General features: G+C 39.2%; 1 long non-coding RNA gene across 1 annotated transcript; it reads right to left on the reverse strand.

Moving 5' to 3' along the window:
* Nucleotides 1-563: 563 nt before the first annotated feature.
* On the reverse strand, nt 564-13,422 carry LOC147827152 (uncharacterized). Its single transcript, XR_015452896.1, has 3 exons — nt 12,668-13,422; nt 9,844-9,973; nt 564-849 (listed from the first exon to the last, which is right to left on the reverse strand). It is a non-coding gene; the product is annotated as an uncharacterized LOC147827152 (long non-coding RNA).
* Between the last annotated feature and the right edge of the window lie 7,896 nt (nt 13,423-21,318).

The following is a 21,318-nucleotide window of genomic DNA, read 5'->3' on the forward strand; positions in this document are numbered from 1 at the left end:
CCCCCTCTCAAGAAAATGTATGGGAATGCAGTTGAACACAGCATATTTAGTTAAGATCTTTTTATATGATAATGACAGAAAATCCTAATCACCCAAGAGAGGAGCATTTATTGGATTATTTAGCTGAAATTCCAGGGATAGTGTGGGCTTCGGGCACTGCAGGATTCAGGACTCAGAATGTACTCCTGGGTTTGGTTTTTCTTCTCTGAGATCTGCCTTTCACTGGCTGACTACAGCCTCAGGTTCCACATGGGAGCAGAGCAGACTGACTGCAGAAGTTCCAGCTTCAGATTGCCTTGGGTTATGGAGAGAAGGTCTGCTTCTGTCCTAGAACCCTTAGTAAAGATTTTACTGCATTGTAATGGCCCTTGTGGGCCATGTGTCACCCCTCAACTCAATCTACAGCCTGGGAATACTAGGCTCTCATTGGCCGGAGAGCCCTGGGTTGGGGAGGGAAAATCAGTAGAACCATTGGTACTGTCAAGGAGGATGGAGCCTCTCAATCTCTCTCTCTTTCTCTCTCTCTCTCTCTCTCTCTCTCTCTCTCTCTCTCTCTCTCTCTCTCCAAAATTGCCTTGTGTGGGTGAAATCACAAAAAAGCACTATATAAGGTAAGGCACATGATTTTATTAACTTATCATGGTTTTATTAACTTAGTCTCATACAGATAGTACATATTTTATTTCAATAAGGGATGGTGAGGCTAATTCACTCAATAATTTTTACTTCTAAGGGTTATGCAATTCTTCAATTTCTGACTGCCACATTGAGGCAAATGGGCCAGGTATGTAGCTCAGTGGTAGAGTGCTTATCTAGCATGCACGAGGCTCTGGGTTCAATTCCTTAGCACTGAAAGAAAAAATAATAATGGGGGCAATTTCTTTTTACTGGTTCTAACAATCAAGTCCAAAAGTTAACCAGATATTCATTTACAAAAAGGTAGTATAAGACAAGAAACTAAGGCAACCCATCCATAGATTGTCTTTCTTATTCATTCATTCTGTAGATATCTTTGAGTACCCACTCTGCAATCTCAACATTATTCTGAATTCATAGACCTTAGAGTCAAGACGGCATTTAGGTAGGAAACTAAGAATCACACAGATAAATAGAAAATCACAAACTGATGAGAGCTATGAGACTTGAATGGGGCTTGTATTTTGATTGAGAGAAGCCTCCTTGGTGTGTTGCAATATATAGTCCTCACACCCAAATGACAAGTAGAATTTGATGAGTAGACTTCTTCACAAGAGCACTGTAGTGATGGTGAGGCTGGTGAGTAGCAACCAGAAATGTTCAGAGTGCAACACAGTGCACATGTTCCATGCTAGACACATACTCCCACATCCTTGTCTCCATTCTGCACCTTCTCTCCTGTGAGGAACTCACCTCCTATAGACAGCTGCCAAGATGGACCACAGTACTCTTTCCTCCAGCTATGAAACTGGCTCAGGGATGATGAGCACCACTTCAAGTTAGCCAGCCAGAGGTTCTTTAGAATCTTTCTTTTAGAGCATCTGGAGACACTGAATCACCTATTTGCAGTCATTAAGGTGAGACTGTGTAATTGTGTGCGAGTCAGCCAACTGTATTGTTAGAAGAATAAGCACCGCTGGTCACTTACGTTAGCAAAATCTTTACTGATAGGATTGAATCAAAAGGAAGGCAGAGCTAAGACAGGCATGCCCAAAGATAGTTAAAATTCATTCCTTTGGGGATACTCCACACTATTTCTGGCCTCTGCCATGATAACCCAACAAAAAGCCTCAGAGAATAAGGTTTTGTCTCAAAATGAAATCATCTTAAAGCAGTGCCAAAGGCCTTATCCTCCCTTGAATATAATAGCATAAAAAACAAACCAAAAACTTTGCTAAAAGTAACTGAGGGAAAGAAGCCAAAAGACAAACAATAACTTGCTCTCAACTTGTAGAAACCGAGGGTAAGCCGACCCCTAGCTGGGTCGAGTTAGCCAGTGTTGATAACGCAACTGAAGGTGAAGGAGGTGGCACCGATTCATAAAGGCTTGCTGTACTGAGCTCCAAGATCTTGGCTGTCAGACAAGAAAGGGAACTTGTGACCAAAAGGGACACTCCAAAAAGAATTTCAATGAAGTACAACTTGAGCAAAAACAATAAGTTGCCCAGATTGCTTGGATCACAGACAGAGTGCTTGGCATGTGGAATGAATGTCATCAGCAGAGAACACAGCCTTGATTAGCTGTGGAGCCACTGCCCACGTGGTCCCCTTGGGCTGGCTTCCTGGTAAATTCTATTTGGGGAGTGCCAATCCACTCCCCCCGGTTAGCTGTTTTTTCCTCCTTTCAAACGATTCCCACAGAAATCTTTCCCACCCTAGACACCATGATAAATATTCTTTACTAAGATGTCATCATAGTTTGGCTTTGTAGAAAATTTTCCTTTGGGAGTGCACAGCAACATTGATGGTAGGAATGTAAAGTTGTTCAATCTTTGGAGAATTGTTTGGCATTTCTTCTTAACAATAAACATACATCTGCCCTATGACCCGACAGTTCCAATCTTAGATATTTACCCAAGATCAATGAAAATATATGTTCACACAAAGACTTTCACTAAGAATGTTCACAGCATCTTGATTCATAATAACCAAAACCTGGGAGCAACCTAAACGTCTATCAATAAGAGAATGGATAAACAAATTGTCATATAAGAAACACTTGTAATAAAAAGCAATTTGAAAAGGCAGGCTACTGGGTCAGGGATTTAGCTCAGTGGCACCGTGCCTGCCTTGCAAGTGCAAGGTCCTGAGTTTGATCCCCAGTACAAAAAAAAAATGCGTACTACTTATAAGCACAATGAGATAGATGAATCTCTAAAATATTGTAGAGAGTGAAAAAACCCCAGATGTACATGCAAAGCCATTCAGTACAATTTTTGGGGAGATGAAAGTGGTCTCTATCTTGTTTTGAGTGGTGGCTGTATGGCTGTATAACTATCTAACTAGACATTTGAGATGAATTCTTTCTCTTGAATATAAATTGTACCTCAATTTTTAAAAACTTTCCTTTATGAAGTCCTATTAGCATTCTTTTGCATATTCTTACACTTTAGGTGCTTGACAGTTTGCTTCTTGTCCCTTCTCATACCTCAGAATAGTTTATGAGGCAAAGGGCAGAAGAGTTTAAAGGCAAACACCAAATGGCAGACCCAAAATGGGCTATGCCACTGGGGAAAATGGATAGGTTTTAGGAACCAAGTACGTGGCAGGGGAGTTCAACTCTGGCTGTTTTTGCCAACAGCAAACACCTCTTGAGTGTGTCTGAGAAGGAGGTAAGTTGTAATACCAGCCGTTCTGGCTCCTAACATTTGTATAGACAGCTTAGCAGGAATCGCCCCTCTATGGTAATCTTGCATAGTCACACTCAATTGATCATTGTTTGGATCATTCCTTTTTCTGAATCCCTATTGCATTCTTGCCTGACCCATACAACTCAGCTTTTAATTTTTATGTATTCAATGCCTTATTAGGCCAGCAGTATAGCAGGATGGTTAAAAGCGTGGTCTGAGTTCAAATTCTATCTCTGTCACTTATCTGTCCACATTTGCAGAATGTACTTAAACTATAAGGTTCAGTAACCTTTTCTTCTAGATAGGCTGGCATCTGAAAGGGAAAGATTTAAAAGAGATGTACTATATTTGCCAACCTTATCCACCAGTTTTGCCCTCTTGGGGTAAAATGGGCTGTGGGGAAGGGAGAGACCAAAGCTATTGTGCCAATAGAAAGGAAGCATTAGGAGTGACGACAAAGCTCTTATATGACCTTTCACCATTTTCAAAGCTTTTTCACCTACACCATCTACTGTGAAACAGGCACTACCATCCTTCCTTCATCAATATGAAAAGTTAAGTTCAAAATCAATGTCTCAACAAAAACCTGGCAATGAGCAGCTGTGCTTTTCTGTGAGTGAGCATAAGTATTTTCAAAGACTTTTGTTAATCTCCAGTATGGGCAAATATTTTTTTTTTCGGTACTAGGGATCAAATTCAGGACCTTGGGCTTGCAAGGCAGGTGCAGTGCCACTGAGCTAAATCCCTGGCCATGGGAAAATATTTTTAACATTTGCTGAATATTTAAAGGTATAAAGAAAAACATACAAGTACTAAATATACATTTCAATGAATTTTTATAAATTAAACTTATGCATGTATTCACCAGCCACATCAAGAAGGAACACAGGGCTGGGGTGTAGCTCACTAGTAAAGTCCTCACCTAGCACATATAAGGCCTTGGGTTTGAACCCCAGTACTAAAAAGAAAAAAATGGAATACTTCTATCCTGTCCAAAATTAGCTGATCCCACCCTTCACTTCCACCCTCTTTTCTTTGGTCAGTAATCACCCTCAACAGTAGCTTTATCTTGACTCCTAACACTGAAATTCGTCCTGCCTGATTTTGAACAGTGCCTAATATAAATGGAATCATACAGAATTGTGCCCTGGTTCTATTATATCCATCACTTTTGCCAAGTTTTATTGTAGTGATTTTCTCATCCTCATTGCTATAGAGCCTTCTGCTGAGAGGGTGGACTATGGTGTGTCTGTCCAACATACAGGGGGTGGGCATCTGGGTAGTTTCCAGTTGAGGATTTCAGATTATTAACACAAATGTCATTTGGCGAGGAAATACATAATTTCTGGTCCAGAAAGTCCTAGGAGTAGCATTGCTATGTTTTGGTGCACTATGAAGATACAGATTGAGATGATATCATCAATCAGCTTTCTAAAGTTCAGTTTTACTCACTGTACTCTTTCTAACAGCTCCTCTGCTCCATATCCTTGCTAATACTTACTGTTGTTACTGGAATGCCAGAGTTGTGTTCCACAGTGATGAAGACTAGAACCATGGATGGAGGAGGCAGGTGCAAAGAAATTTATTTAAAAGATATAAGGGAGGGGATTCTGAGCAGTATACCATGAAGGCTCTTCTAGGAGTTTTTAAGGGATTTAGAAGGGAGTTCAGGCCTTTGTGTAAGCAATATAACCTCTATCCTATAGGAGACCGAATATTTTTTTAGGGTCCAGTCTATTAAGTATTCACACAGTGCCCATGCAGGGCCCATGTGCCAATGGCCTGCTTGATCATGCCCTGCGGAGGTCCCAGACAGCCAAAGAACAGCTGGCAGGTGTTTTTGTAAGACCTCTGGAGGGTCATGACTCAGCAGACTCAATTTTGGGCTTGCAGATTCCATTTAGAGGCTGCTGTCATTACTACCTAATAAAATCTTAACTCCTGTTTCACAAAAGTTGTAATATTATTATGTCTTTTTCATTTTAGCCATTCTACAGGGGCTGAGGTTCATTTCTTTGTTTTGGTTTTGTTTTTGACACAGGGACTCACTGTGCTCACAGTGTAGTCCAATCTGTCCTTGAACTCACGGTGTAGGCGAGGCTGGACCTGACCTGGTAGCAATCCTCCGCCTCAGACACCTGAGTGCTGGGATTATAGGAGGAAGGGAAGAGGGGGAAGTAAAAAGGATCCAGATGTGTGTATAGAGACCGAGTCCCCATACTGGATGTGTTTATTGTGTATTGCAAACATAAACTGACTTAAAAAAGGGGGAAAGATAAAACAGTATAGTGTTGAAAACAAAAAATTGAAACCTTAAGATTTTTGTGTGAGAAAGAATATCACAAAATGAAAATGGAAATTGCAAAGCAGAAGAAAAATAGGATATCTGGCAAAGGTTTAATATCCTAACTACATATAGCCTTTGCATAAGCCAATCATAGTGATACACATCAGTAATTCTAGCTACTCTGGAGGCTGAGGCAGGAGGATTGAAAGTTCAAAGCCAGCCTGGGCAACTTAGGGAGACTCTGTCTCAAAATTTAAAAATGAAACCAGGGCTAGGGATGTAGCTTTGTGATAAAGCACTTGCCAAGCATGCCCTGGCTTCAACCTCCAGTACCACTGAGTCCAAACGAAAAAAAAAAGAAAGCAAACTATTAGTTAAAAATTAAATAGCATAATGCTAATGATTACTTAAACTCATAAAAATGTTCTGATTTACTTTTCAACCAAATGAATGAAAATACAATTTTATACTTTATACTTTCCTATATTGTTCATGCATTTGTTTATTTTGCGAGGAATATTATTAGGTTTATCCTTTATAAAATTTTTATTTCTATTTTAGGAAAATAAAAGCACATATCACACAGTCTGTGAGGCACTGTTGGGGTCCAAAACCCTCTAGAGTTGAATGGCAGGCATCAGATAGTTTGGAGACAGCTGCATTTCTAGAAAAACCATTTATTATCCACTCAGCTTTTCACATACGTAATGTTCTGTTTCTGGCGTAAATCAGTGATATCCGGATCATGTCATCAGGACCTGGAAAATCTGGCTTCCCTCCCTCCGCTTTTTGTCCTGAGGAGACAGCAGGACCTAACAAATCAGACTCCCAGGGCTCACGCCAATGCACCCTGCTCCATCCAGATCCCAGCCAGGCCACACTCACTACATCTCACAGCGAAAGACACACCGCCATTAACCCAGCACCTCAAACACACCGAGCCCATCGCTCCTGCCACTGGCTGACACCGTTCACTGTATTTTTCGATCACTCTTGTTGAATAAATGAGGCTACTGACAAAATTCTCACACCTGGAACAAGCTTGGAGAACTACTTGACTCTGTACAGAGAAAATAGAGCAAAATGCATATTTTCATACTTTAAATGTGGCTACTTACCATGTATAGGACCTCCTATTGTGGAGTGTTTTTAATTTGTTGAAAAGATAAAACAGGTAATATCTTTTCTGACCTAGTCCAGTAAGATAAATGTCACCTGGGAATTTGCTGTTACTTTAAACATCTTCAGGGAACCAAGCAGAGAATGGGAGTAAAAGAGGGATGGCAGAGTATGATGTATGCATGCTGTCACTCAGAGTCAAACAAAATGGGTTCAAAAATTATCTTTAATTCTTTTACCTACCAGGAAAAACTTACTCTGGAAAACTACACAGAGAGATATATTTCCTGTTCCACCATAATTTGAAAATTAACTACACCTAATGTTTAGCTATAGAGCCCATTCAACTTTAACAAAATAAATACCCTAAAAATCTCAAATTGTCAAAAAATATATTTAAAGCCTCAAGTAACCCTGTTGAAATTGAACAGGAATGGGTAGGACATCGTAGGGGTGCCGAATTTTACATTGTAAAAGTACTATTACGTGCCTTCCAGATTTTGTTCTTTGTGGATGTATCTCCTATTAAAGTTAAATCAAATTTAAGCTTAAAAATCAAGATTTTAAAAATATTTAAATTGTAAAAGAAAAATTTTAGATGCACAGTAGACCAAGGGTTTTTTCTATTAATTTTAATAATAAATGTGTTTTCCTAATTATAAATACATTTGGCTGTCACTAGCTTAAAGAAAAATATGCATCAAAAGACTCTAATACTAAGTGAAATAAATCAGATGCAGAACGTTAAGTATCTCATGGTTTCTGTAATATGAGAGACCCAAAGAATATATAATTTAAAGAGCAAAATAAAAGACCAATGGTAGGAAACAGGAAGGTAGACTCTGTGGAGACAGAGAGGGGATCTGGGGAGTGGGGGAGAGAAGTGGACAGGGGAGAAGGGGGAGTAAAAATGATCAAGATATGACAGGTATATATTCCTATTCCTCAAGATGAATGCAATTATTATGTATCACCAGCATATACTGATAAAAATGTTAATAGCACATTAAAAAGAAGTAGATCAAAATCTACAAAAACAGGGCTGGAAGCATAACTCAGTGACAGTGTTTGCCCAACACGCAGGAGGCCCCGGGATCAGTTATTTAAAAAAAACCCTACAAAATAAAAGATGATCAGAACACAGGGAGACAGATCTTTTGCAAAGGGGTGGGGGGAGAAGGTCCAGAAATAGAAGGAGGAGTAAGGGGAGGGAAAGTAAAAAGAAGAAAATGTGCTAGGCACATGTACCAACTCCCTACAATGAATATAATCATTAAGTACTACAAACATATACTAATAAAAATTTAAAAAACATGTTCCCTATTCTTTGTACCTTGCCCCAGGCATCCAGGGCTTCAGACCCCCTCACCTTTGTTAGGCAGAACTATATAGCACACAAGGAAACAGCTGCTGATTTTCCCCTCTGACGATACTAATTTCCCAATCATTTGTAGTCATTACCAAGAGTAGATCACATAAATTATATTTATGAATTGGCTAGTTGCACTTTGTCTAATACTTGTTAAGGACACTTCAACTATAGAAGAAATAAATAAATGCCTGTCTAATTTTCCAAATGTTATCTCCAGGTATGTGAGCACATATTTTACTTAGAGGTTAGGTTTTATTTACTTTTACCAAAAAAAAAGAGGTTTATTGAAACAGACTTTACAAACCGGTTGTACAGAGCCAAGCATTTCAATAAGAAGCAAAGTGCTGAGTAACATGAAGTCAGTCTGTTGCTTGCCAAGAGCTAGAAGGCCTGGGTGGTTCCCAACCTTAAAGAAGCAGGAGAGTAAGAAAGCCCGTCTCCCAGAGAGAAGCTGGAATGGGATTACCAATACGGGGAATCTGACTGGGGAAGGTACACTATCTGCCATAACTATTGGTTACTCCCAAATCAGATGGACAAACTGCAGCTCTCAATTATTTTGCCTTTTTCTTCATGACAGGTTAACACATGACTAATGGCTTACCAATATTTCATGCACTGTAGGACAAAGATAATGCTCAGTCAGTCATGGGTCAAATAGGAAAAGCTGAAGAGATTTAAACAGGAAATGACTCTGCTACAAAGAATTCAGGAGTATTTGTGAACAGTCTAGGCACAAGTGCTGAGTCTTGGATGTCCTGGGAGTGCCAGGGGCTGCCGCCACTCAGATGAGTGAAATCTAGTCTGACCAAGACCCCCAGGGCTTTAAGACATGACTCGTCTGTCATTTGTCATACTAGTGTTGCAGGTTTTCCACCAGCTCAGCTCTTATTCAACATCTTGATGTCTTTTGCCCCGTTACTCAGGTTTGGCCAGATGTTCTAAGAACGAGGTACCAGGTATTTGGGCAATCTCATAGAGCTCACCACTGAAATATGCAGAGAAATCTGCAGCCAGACAGAGCAACCCAAGGAGGACTGGGGATGACTCAGAAATCCCTTATTTTGACCTTTGCTTAAAATTATCAATCAAAAATTTCAAAATGTGACTATAAAAGTACCTGCTCCCGGTGAAAAATTTGGAAACACAAGAATATATAGGGAAAAAATTGTCTGCCATGACAGATAATTATTGGGTATATTTCTTTTCATTTTATATTCTTTGCACACGAGAATATAAAATTGGGATTATATTGTATATATTTTAAGATGACTTTTTAATCTAATGTTATACTATAGTTATTTCCCATGTTATCAAGCATTGCTGTAAACATTGCTTTTAATAGCTATATAATATTTTATCTTATATGACAATTGATTCAACCTCTTCGCTTCTTGGGGCAGTTAGATTGTTTACAATTTTTTAAATTATAAATAACACTGTGATGAACATCCATACCTAGAAATATTTCACCCCAACTAAAATTGTTTCTCTAGGATTCATGCCAAAAAATGTAATTATGAGTCAAAGGGGACTCTCTAATCTTTAAAGTTATGAACAGATAAAGCACACCGTGTAAACAGCCTATTTGGGAGACTGAACATCCAAGTCTGTCTGAATCACTGTGGATGTGAGCCAGGGAGTCCACATCATTGCTCAGTAGCCTGTGTCCACACCCTCCACCTGCGGTCCCTCCAGCTTCTGTGTTCTGCCCAGGCCTCCACCCAGCCAGTGCTCACCTGTGCCTGCTCATCTTTTTCACCTGAGGGTTTTGAAGTTGTTGGGCCCAGTGGTTCCCTCTTTTTCTCAGGCATCCTGCCTTCAAGCGGTTTCAAGGAGCAGGTTCTGTGAGCCACGCAACTCAGCACTCTGTAGGCGAAGACCATGTTATATGGTTGTGTGGTCTGTGCACACCACCAGGACAGAAGCAGGGGAAACTGAGAACTGGGATAGGAGCTGAACATCCAGAGAGGGCACTGAGGGAATAGTCTCTGGGTTTGCAGTCTCTGAATTCCAACATTTTCCATTCTTTTTCAACCTTAAATAGGAACTGTCCCCAGATAACCTCGCTTCTCATTCCACTGGGAAAATTGAAGCAACTAGAAGAGACCTTCCACAAGCTCCCTCTGCAAATCTTACCCCCTGCCTGCTCCCTGCATGCATGTGTCTGCCTTCTATTCCCTCAACACAGCATTTATATCTCCAACCTAGACTTCTCCTGTATATCTGACTTGCTCTCCCATGTCCTACATGAAATCTCTATAGGATGTCTAATAATCATCTCAAATTTAGGATGTCTAGAACCAAACAGCTGATCTGTCCCAAGCCTATACTTCCTGCAGTCTTCTGCACATAAAGTAAAGGCAACACCACCCTTTTACTTTGTCATGCCAAAGAACTTGGAGTCCATTTTGACTCCTCTCTATCATATCCAAACCATCTGAAAATATTTGTATCATGTCTCACTGGATAATTGCAATAATCTCCCTTCTGATCTCATCGTTTTTCAGCCTATCTCACAATAGACTAACTAGAATGTTCCTGCTAAGACATAAGTAAGATTGTATCACTTCTTTGCTCCAACCCACAAAGGCTTCTCCTTCACTTACAACAAGATGAAGTCTTCATAATGGCCGCACAGGATCTGCCCCTCCCCATCGCTGTACTCATCTCTGTGGTTATCTCTCTTTGGCCACACTGTTGTAGCCATCTTGCTGTTCTGTGCAACACTTTGGATCTATGTACATCCCATGACCTCTGCTCTTCCAGATTTCTCCATGGCTCATATTTCTGTGAGAACCTTCTGACCACCATATTTTATTACAAACTTCTGCCCCAACCCTCCGTATCTCTACCTCATTTTTCTCCATTATTCTTATTACTCACCAAGAGGCCATGTTTACTTGGGTTATTGTTAATCTCTCTTATTAATAGAGAGGATTTTTTATTTGTGAAGTTATTGCTCTGTCCTCAGCACCTAGATGCTGAAGTTGATCAATAGATACTAAGTTGTGGTTAGATAGGAGAAAGACATGCTGGTGTTCCACTGCATGGCAGAGTTGACCATAGCTGCTGCTTCAAACATCCTTGCTGAACATAAGAATGAGTGCTGGCAAGGATGTACAGAAAAGGGATTCCTTTGGTGGTGGGAATGAAAATTAGTATAGTTGCTATGAACAACTGTACCAGAGTTCTCAAAAACTTAGAAACAAAACTATCATATGACCCAGAAATCTTACTACTAGATACTGACCCAAAGGAAATCAATACATCAAAGAGTCATCTGCACACCCATGATTATTGCAGTGCTATTCAAATAGCCAAGAAATGGAAACAAAGTGCCCATCAACTGATTAATGGATAAAGACCATATGGTATATTTATACAATTTAATACTATTCAGCCACTAAAAAGAATAAAATCTCGACATTGGTAACAACATGCATAAAGCTGGAGGGAATTATGAAAGTTAAGCACAATAAGCCAGGCACAGAAGGACAAATAAACATGATCTCACTAAAAGAGATGATATCATAAAATTTGAAAATAGAGTAGTATTTACCAGAGGCAGGAAAGGGCAGTGGGGAGGAAGAAGGTTGATTAATAAATGCTAAGTTGTGGTTAAATAGGAGAAAGAAATGCCGATATTCCACTGCATGGTAGCCTTGAGTATAGATAGCAATGATGTACTGCATATTTTCAAAAAGCTAGAAGAGAGGATTTGGAATGTTTTCACATAAATGAATGACACATGTTTCCATAGATAGATTTAACCTGACTTGAACATTACACAATGTATACTTGTGTTGAAATATCAGATGATAACCCACTAACATGTACAATTTTATGTATCATTTAAATAAATAACTACTTGCTGAATAAGGTGTATACAGTCAAACTATGAAGAAACAGAAGGAAGGACTTTTGGGTCAGGATCATAAGAAAATTATAGGTATCAAAATGTTTCCATTAAATATTCTAATTCCTGTTATAGAACTTGGGCCAAAAGTACACCAAAGAACAGGAATTATTGCAGGTCAAATAAAGCAGTCCAAGTGTTTCCTATATCTTCTTAGGTAGTTTTTAAAATTTTACATGTATACTTAAGCACACTAAAATATTTTTGAAAATATTATAGACTACTTTTCAGGGCTTCTGCTTACAAAATGTGCAGAAGGTTCTGAAGATAGAGCTGATATTGTAGGGGAAGAAATCAAATTAATATGAAATGGAGTGACTTTTGTATTGCACTTCACAACATCTCATTTAAATATTCAACAAGAACATTGCTTCTCTGGCTAAGATTGTGTGTAAATATTCAAAAACTCTGAAAGTCAAAGTATTATCCCAGTTATAAATATATTAAAATTAAGGCTCAGCAGGAATAATTAATTTCCCCCAAGTTGCACAGCTAGTAAACAGCAGGCTTAGAATTTCACCTACCAGCTTACTGAACTAGTGTAGGACCTAGATTCCACTTCATGTCTTGACAAATTAGATGACTTAGGAGAAAGCTTTTAATACTTATCTCAGCAATCTGCATACAATGTTCATTCATTTTACCTCCATCCTTTAGACTGAATCAAAGTGATGTTTCAGGTTTTTCTGATGTTTGCTCATTTCTCAGTTCTTTCAGAGGAAAGCAAATGCTCTGAATGTTAGGGTTGTTCTCTAGTTCAAGCTTTTATTGTTTTCAAAACACAAGCACCACAGCACAGAGCCTCCTGAAGCATTTTCCCAAGTGAAACAAATACTCCAGCCATGTGAGGGTGTGGGACTCCCCCCTGGCTGGCTGTGTGAAGGACTTTGTTTAAGGGAATCTTGTGTTGCCAGCACAGTCACTTGTCAAAGATAATAGCTGTTAGCACAGCATTACTATGTGAGGACTGGGACAGCTGCCAGCAAAAGCAACCCCTTCTGTGGTATGTGCAGAGTCGTGCTTCGGGGGCATCAGCTGAAGTTCACAACTGATGACCATCTAATGCTGTCTTTCACTGACCAGATACCCAAAGGGACATCTCAGCACATTGGAGAATGAATTTCTGGGAAGAGACAACATCAATAACAGAAAAGGAATTAAAATAGGAGTGGGGAAAACCTAATTTTGATTCCACTGTTGTGACTGATGCTTCCGTTTTCCTTATTCATTCACTTGCCCTGCCCCCCATCAGAAGAGCTAACAAGTATTTATCAGATGCCAACTTGTATTCAAGGCATTGAAGCAGATGATATGGCCATTTCACAATTCTGCTTCATGTGTGTGCAGGGACTAATAGTCCCATCTACCTCAAAGTGATGTAATAAGGATGAAATCTCAGTTTCTACTTTGATAGAAATGGAAAGAATTATGTTTGTCTCACTTACTTCACAGACCTATTATGAGTGAGAATCACGGACTTGAAGTATTATATAAATATGCAGAAAAAGATGATTTGATCAAGATGGAATTTACACTATTATTGGATGTTTGTTGGAGAAATAGCGAGAAGAATAGGTCTGGGGACTTATGAAATATGGGGCTATTTTGCTACTTTTTGTTTGTTAACAAAAACAAGATTTCTAAGGGTAAAAATGGAAGTTATTTTCAATAACTGTCTTTATAGTTTTTAGGAAAAAATCAACAGCTAATAACCAAACCTGTGGTTTTCAAACTATATTCTTGTATTACACTGATTATCACTTGTTTTCAGTGTTAGGTTCTGAAATCCAGTAATAAGGATGGAGAAGTTTATTGCTAACATAACAGTTGGGATTAGGTTTTGCTGAACATAAATATCAACGATTAATCCCTAACACAAGCTACAAGTTCAAGTTTTTGTTTTTGTTTCTCAGATAGAAGGAATCTGGAGAGATGTAATGTAGCTAAGAGCACTGCGTGATGTCATATGGGGTCAGGCTATCTTTGTTCCCATTTTCTTAACCTGCAGCTTTTATTCTTAGGACCAACTCAGGTTAGTATCACATCTGCCTTATGGGGCAAATGTTGAAAAAACAAAAGGACTCACTCCCAGCTGAGCAGAATCCATTTCAGGAGTCCTGGCTAGGAGTTGTACTTTCATATCTTTGACAGAAACTAGTGAAGTGACCTCACTTGGCCACAAGGGAAGCTGGGAACTAGAGATGTGGTCTCAAGCAACACTGCACCAGCTAAAGCTCAGGATTCTGTTAAAAAGGAAGGGGAGAATGGGTATGGAGACAGGCAACTAGCTGTCACTTCCAGACAACACATTGAGAAAAAAGGAGTTCATGGATACAACGTCTTCAAGCATAAGTTTTTAAATATTTTTTTTACATATTCCTTTGGTTGTAAAAATATTACTGGGCTAGGGGTGTAGCTCAGTGGTAGAGCCCTTGCCTAGCATGTAAGAGGCCCTGGGTCCAATCCCTAGCACCACTAAATAAATAAATAAAATTACCTTTCTCCAATAACCATTTTTAATAATAGCATACAATAGTATCTAGTATCTCAACTGTTTAAAAAATAATTTAACTACTTATATTTTGTTTTATTCTATAAAGAGTAACATGATATTCAGGTGTTTTATCACATGAGTATATTTGAACACCATGGATTCAACTCAAGTTACAGAACAGGCATCTAGTCTAAACACACACTCTGTACAGAACTAAACTATCAGCTACCCAATCATCCAATGTCGTTAGCCCAGACACACTTCTCACAATGCATATTGACTTCAATGTCAGCATCAAATAAGGGACTGCTGAATTTTTCTCACCAAAAAGAACATCCTTCCATTGTGGCCACAGCATGTGCATCTTCTTCATCTGACCTAGAACCCCTCATGATATGATTGAGCATTGAGGGAAATCCTCTCGTGTTTTGTATTAACCTCATCCCCTTGAGTATTATGGGGTCCTTTCTGAGCATTTAGAATTTACCTCCTTAAGACCTTAGATAACTCCGAGAAAATTTGCGGAAGGGGCTCATTCCCCAACTCAAGGAACACAGCAAACCAATTGAGGTATGAAAGAGCAGTGGGACATCTAAAGCTGTCTTGGCTATTTGGGAAGTGTCATCAGTATGTCACAATGCCATGATGGCAGCCAAGTGAGAAACATAAATGTTAGGCTCTGAAGCAAAATTCTTGTTTCTGTAGAAATGACATCTCAGTCAGGTACAGTGGTGCACACCTATAATCCCAGCACTGAGGGAGGCTGAGGCCAGATGATTGCAAGTTTAAGTTCTACCTGGATAACTTCATAAGACTGGGTCTCAAAATAAAAAATTTCAAAAGGGCTGCAGATGTAGCTCATGGTAGAGCACCCTGGGTTCCATCTCCAGTAGCAGAAAGGAGGTCTACATCTAGATTGGGATGTAGCTCAGGTGGTAGAGCACTTGTTCAGCATGTGTGAGCCTCTGGGCTCAATCCCCAGCACAGAAAAGACAAACAAAAAGTATATCTAAGTAATATAACCTTATATTCAACCAAAATAGGTCTTACTGGAAAACACAATTTGTGGATAAAATAAAATCTGGAATAATTTAAAATGTGTATTATGTGACCTTAGACAAATCATTTAACCACACAAAATTGTTGTTAGTTTAACAGCAATACTTAGATTGTTGACACACCGATCCCACCACCAAAATATTTATTAAATGTAAGAAAATTAACTTACTTGTCATCCCTCATCCAGTGAACAGATTTTGTCGTCTTGCTAAGATGATTTCACTAAGACTGACTTGGAGGCTGGAAGTTCACTCACCCTCATGAGGAAGGTGAGTGCTGTCATTTATAGCCCACCTGGCTTCAATGTTCTACCATTCTGGGCCTTGTCAGCTCTAGATTCCTTTTTACTTCCTTTACTTAATTCTTAGTGTTTTGCTCCCCACTCTCACTTTCTTTAAAGATTAGCAAAGGAAAATAATGATTCTGGTGCATGGCACAAATATAAGCAGAAGTGAATTCACGTATGTTCAGCAAAACAATACAGAGTGATCAAACGGCATGATACGTTGGGAGCCCAGATGGAAGGGTGGTCTTAAATTATAGGATCTGGAGTGGAAGGTGGTAAATTCACGTCCAAAGACTATTCTGCCCTAGTCTCTTGACCGTTTAATCTCAGGATTAAGTTATATTACCCCAAAAGTATTGTGGATGATGTACTAAACATTACCTGTTACTATTAACCAATACCCCTATGAGATAGGCTTTATATACCAACAACAGAATTCTCCCAAATTTGAAGTTTCATTTATTTTAAGAAATATTTGTTCTCATGCAATTCTAGTACAATTGAATATTTTCAGAATGATCATAATAGGATGAAACCTATTCTGGGTCATTTTAATAGGGAAATTGAGACTTTGTTATCTATTTTTAAATGCTTATTTAATCCATAATTCATTTTGGGTCCCTCGCTGTTTTGAGTCCTCTTTGAGTGTTTTAGCTTTGTGGCTTTGGAGCTTTGTGCTCTTCCCAATTTATAGCTCGGTTTCATCCGTACTTCTGTTTCCTGGTTTCTCACTGTCTGGGCTGCTTGGTTGGCAACTTTAACTCCTTCCTCTTCCTCTTTAGAGGATGTCATCAACATTTCCAGTAGGGATGGGCAATACCACCAGCTTCTCTGGCTATACAGCTTTTCCTTTTCTTTTTTTAAACCTCCTTTGAGCCTTCATAAGCTTCCTGTAATGACTATGTATCTGTTTCAGCTATTTCAGTGTTCCTGTGGCTTTTGATTTGATCTGGATCCACATTTTCTAGCCAAAACCATCTCAAACAAGTAGTTTGAGGTTTTTGCTGGAAGGTAATTTGAATTTGTTTACATGGCCACCAACTCCCAATTTAGATGTTCGGAGATTTCTGGAATGGGGTGCGACCTTCCCTCATTACCTTTCTCTTAATGTCATAAACTGGGTTATTAAATAGGGATTGGATTATTTTGTTTATGAGCTAATCCTGCTTTATACAATTCTAAGTAATTACTGCTGAATCAGGAGAAGTAAGGAAGTCATTTCAGCAGAGCTGAGGAAGAGTTCAAGTCAACCATAGTTATGGATTTAGCGACCTAATTTTATAGCCTACATCAATCAGAGCAGTCCCACACACACATATACATGTGCATACATACACACAAAAGCACATGAATGTTTTACTGAGGTCTTCTGGCATTTTTTTTCTATAAGGAAACTGAAAATACTAAGTGAATGTAAACAAAATAACTTGGTTGCCATAGCAGAGGAAGAATGATCTCTTCTGCTGCTCCTGTTCTCTACCCCTCATCTTCTCATCATCTTCTTGTTATCATTGTTTTGGTGGAGGACAAAAACATCCTAAATATTTCTTAAGCTGCTGTCAAATTATTGGGCTCTGCATTGTGCATTCACTTGTTCAACAAATATTTTTTGAGTACCTACTACTGTCCAGGTGCTCATGTTGGAGCTAGGTACAAAATAGATCAGATGCCTGTCATCTGGCTCTTGTATTTGGGTAGCTGGTCATCTTTCAGAGTCAGACAGTCTTCTCCTTTGAAAAAAACCAAGTGAGGTTCCAGATACCCAGAGGAGAACATGAGATCGGAGCAGGCTGGTTCATCACATGCCTGGTCTCATGGTTTCCTATCAGAGAAAATGCAATACAGAGAGCATGTTGCTCACCCTTCCTTCCTGTTTCTGCCACTCACATCTCAGAGCAACACTTCAGGAGCTGAAGCTCTCGTTTCCCACCAAGACACAACTTTCACTTTGTATCTTCTTATTCTTAGTGAGAGGCTCCTCTTAGCTAACAATATTTGTACCCTGGTAACCACAGTCAACTTTCATCTCTGATCTTGGCTTGATTTTCTCCATGATGCAGGAAAGCTCCTCAGAGACATCTTCAGTTGTGCTGCAGTATCAATATTTGGACAGCCTGAGACATTTACTGGAAAGTGTCACCTGTTAAAAGCTACTACGAAGTTCTTAAATGAGTTTACATTTTAGTCATTTTTAAAAATTCTTTTGATTTACATGGTAAAGAACAGAAATAAGTCAAGTACTTGCTACTCACGTAATCCATTCATTTGCCACATGTAATTATGTCTTTGTAGGCTCCATATAGACATAAAGCACTCTTCAAGTCTTTTTCATAGAATCCGGTTTGTTTGGAGTAAGGGTTTAAGAATGTGTTTGGCTTTTGTTTATAGGGAATTGTGTTTCTACATATCCTGTATTTTCTGAGCTCTCTCACTGTTGTTGTTTTCAACTAGCAGAAATTGGAAAATAAAGATTGTGTGGGTATAAAATGAATGCTTGTAATGTTTGTCATTTTTTATACTCTTTTTCTGTGGCTCTTGACTTTTCTAAGATGACTTCACCTAAAAGCAGCCAAAGTCAACCCAGAACAGGTCCTACAAACAAGTGACAAGAAGCATGATAGCCCATAATGAATGCAATCTGGGATGTCTCTGGCATTTTGAGTGAATAAAAAATAAAAAGCTAATTCTGAGCACAAAGGAAGTGAGTAAAGCTTCTTGCCACTAAGAGAATTGAGAGAAAACTTTTGGAAGGCAGCAACATTCCATGCAGCTGGCCTGTGCCCTCCTTAGATTGCTAACAACACCCTATGGGTGGAGAGCCTGGCCCTAAGCAAGTGGCTCATACTCAGTTCTCTATCTGGGCAGGAGTTGGGCAGAGGTGGAAAATGGCGTCTGAGAGATTGCCTGGGTTCAAGTCCTGCCTCTACCATTCATTTCCTTTGTGCTTTCTTAATACACTAAAGCACTGAATAACAGCACTTGCCTCATAGAATTTTTAAAAGGTTTAAATGAGATAATCCCCATAAAGCACACTGCTTAGTTGATATGTAGTAATAAATGTGATGCTACTATTGTGGTGTGCTGGTGGTGTTGATGATGATGACGATGACAACGACGATGATGATAAGTATCCAAGGGAGGACCAGGCTGGAAGTACCTTAGTGGTTCATTAGGCTGTTGGAGGTCAGGAGTCTGAAATGTGAACAGGGCAGCAAGTTTCAGAGAGCAGTTAAGAACTTCTGGGAAGGTTGGTAGAGACTATTAAGAAGGACATTTGGCTATACTTGGAAAGCCAGGAGGAGTAAGGATGCCCTTTTTCTTCCTGTTGGAACAAAGACATCACCTGATATGAATCCAACTAGACAAAAGCCTGTCCACAGCAGAAAAGATGCTGAGCCTAACTAGCATGGTTAAGGCAAAAGGAAGTAAGGTTTTTTGATGTTCTGTTTGTTTACCTGATTTGGAATATTCTTCAAAAGAAACTTTATAGTTTTTCACCCTGCTAATATTTGACTTCTATAATGGAAGAAAAAAATGGTACTCTAGTAATCTTGTATAAAGCCATACACATATATAATGAAGCCGGAGACCCTGTGAAGGCCAATAAAAATGACAGATCTCATCCCACCAGAGAATAAAAAGAATACGTTCCTTCTACATATGTTATAGTTATATAAGCTATAAAGTGTATTACTACAAAATGATCTATTTATTTAAAAATCCCACTACATGTATTTGGTATAATAAAAAAACTAGTGATTGGAAAATGTTAAATTTCCAAGAGTCGGGAAATAGTTCTTTAGTTCCTGTCATATGCAAGGCATTATTACACAGTAACAGAATAGGCCAGTCTGTGGCTTTACACATAGAATTAACACTACCTTGGCAGTGTGTAACTGAGTTTTTCAACCTTCATGGAAAATAATAATCCAGAATCTCTTCTGGGCCTACTATAATATATATTCATACATTCATAGGTTTTAAGACCTGGAAGGACTCTTAGAAGATAATGACAATCAGTGCCTTAGGCTACTTAATGCCCCAAGGAGATTTTGAAACTTTAAATTATTTTTAAAACATAAAACAAATTATTTAGTCAAATATATTATTGCTCACTGAATCCCTACCTATTATAAAAATACACTCATCCTAGCAATGTCAATTTTAGGAACTAAAATAAAAATTGTGATAACACAGTGACTTATTCAAGGTGAATGGCATGAATCATTCATTTGAGTGAGAGGACATCAGTTAGGTATCCAAAGAAAGAAGGCCCAGCCTTTGACCTGGTTCATTATTTCTGTTCCCAGATCAAAAATATTTTCTGAATTCTGCCCAGGTCCTCTTGGGGTAAACCAATGTTAAAAATGAAAGAAGTGGCGACATGTTTTTGCTAGGTGTGGGCTCCTGGGGAAAATTTTATGATATTTCCACTGGGTTGCTATGGAGGCAACCAGCAAGCTCAGCTAATAAATCTGGGCTGACATTGCTGTGGGATAGTACAACAGCAGCAATCAGTAGACATCTGAGTGTTGGACTTGGAGCAGAGGAAAAGTAAAATAGGAAGATCACAACAGAATTTGCCAAATCAAAACTCCCAAGGTCCACATAGGAAAAGTATGGCTTTCAAACTGCTGGAGATATTTACAAACACCCTGAGCAAGCTATGCTTTCCAATGCTCCCCTCCATCTGGAGAGATCCCAGGGAGAGCAATTAACCTGCACAATGTGGCCTGGGCACAAGGGCAGAATAGTTAAAATTACTTTGGGATTTAGCTGAGCTTTGAAATAACTGAAAGATTGGGTTCTAGTGCTCAGGGGATTTCTAGAGTTGTCAGATCCTCACTGTGGAACTTGTGAAAATGATGCGATCAATTAGGAAGGATTAAATAACTATCTGCCTTAATTTTGTTTAAATGGGCAATGAAGTGACAATGACCATCATTGTTTGCCATTCTCTCCTGAGGCTCTGGACAGAATTTTTTTTTTCCTGTTCAGAGCTTCCTGCTTGGTGTTTGTCTAAGCAGAGAGGGAAGCTATCTTTCAAACTCTGAGACAACACACTGCAAGCTAAGGCTTTTCTACACTTTGTTTAATTTTTCTGAAATGTCCTTTTTTCCAGAAATGATTTATTGATGACCTAGCATGTTTTTCATCTTACCAAACACTCCCCTGGGGACACAGTTAAAACACCACTTAGCTGTAATTCTCCTGGGTGGGGAAGTGGCCATGGTGGCAAGGAAACCAAAGCCCAGATTTGAGCAACTGTGGGCTGTTGACTTTATGCTAGCCTTTCATAAAAGGAACCCTCAAAACACCGAGGGCCTTCAGAAAAGAGTGTGCATTTCACCAGAGCCTGGCTGCCCTTGCCCTTGCCTTTCTTCAGGCTAGAATGGTCCTAACCAGCAGCAATGTCTTTGTGTCACAATGCAGAAAGTTGGCGAGTTCACATGGGG

The sequence above is a fragment of the Heterocephalus glaber genome, unplaced genomic scaffold (assembly GCF_053883595.1).
Source record: "Heterocephalus glaber isolate CG9 unplaced genomic scaffold, H.glaber_assembly_v1.0 deba00001454, whole genome shotgun sequence".
NCBI lineage: Eukaryota > Metazoa > Chordata > Mammalia > Rodentia > Bathyergidae > Heterocephalus > Heterocephalus glaber.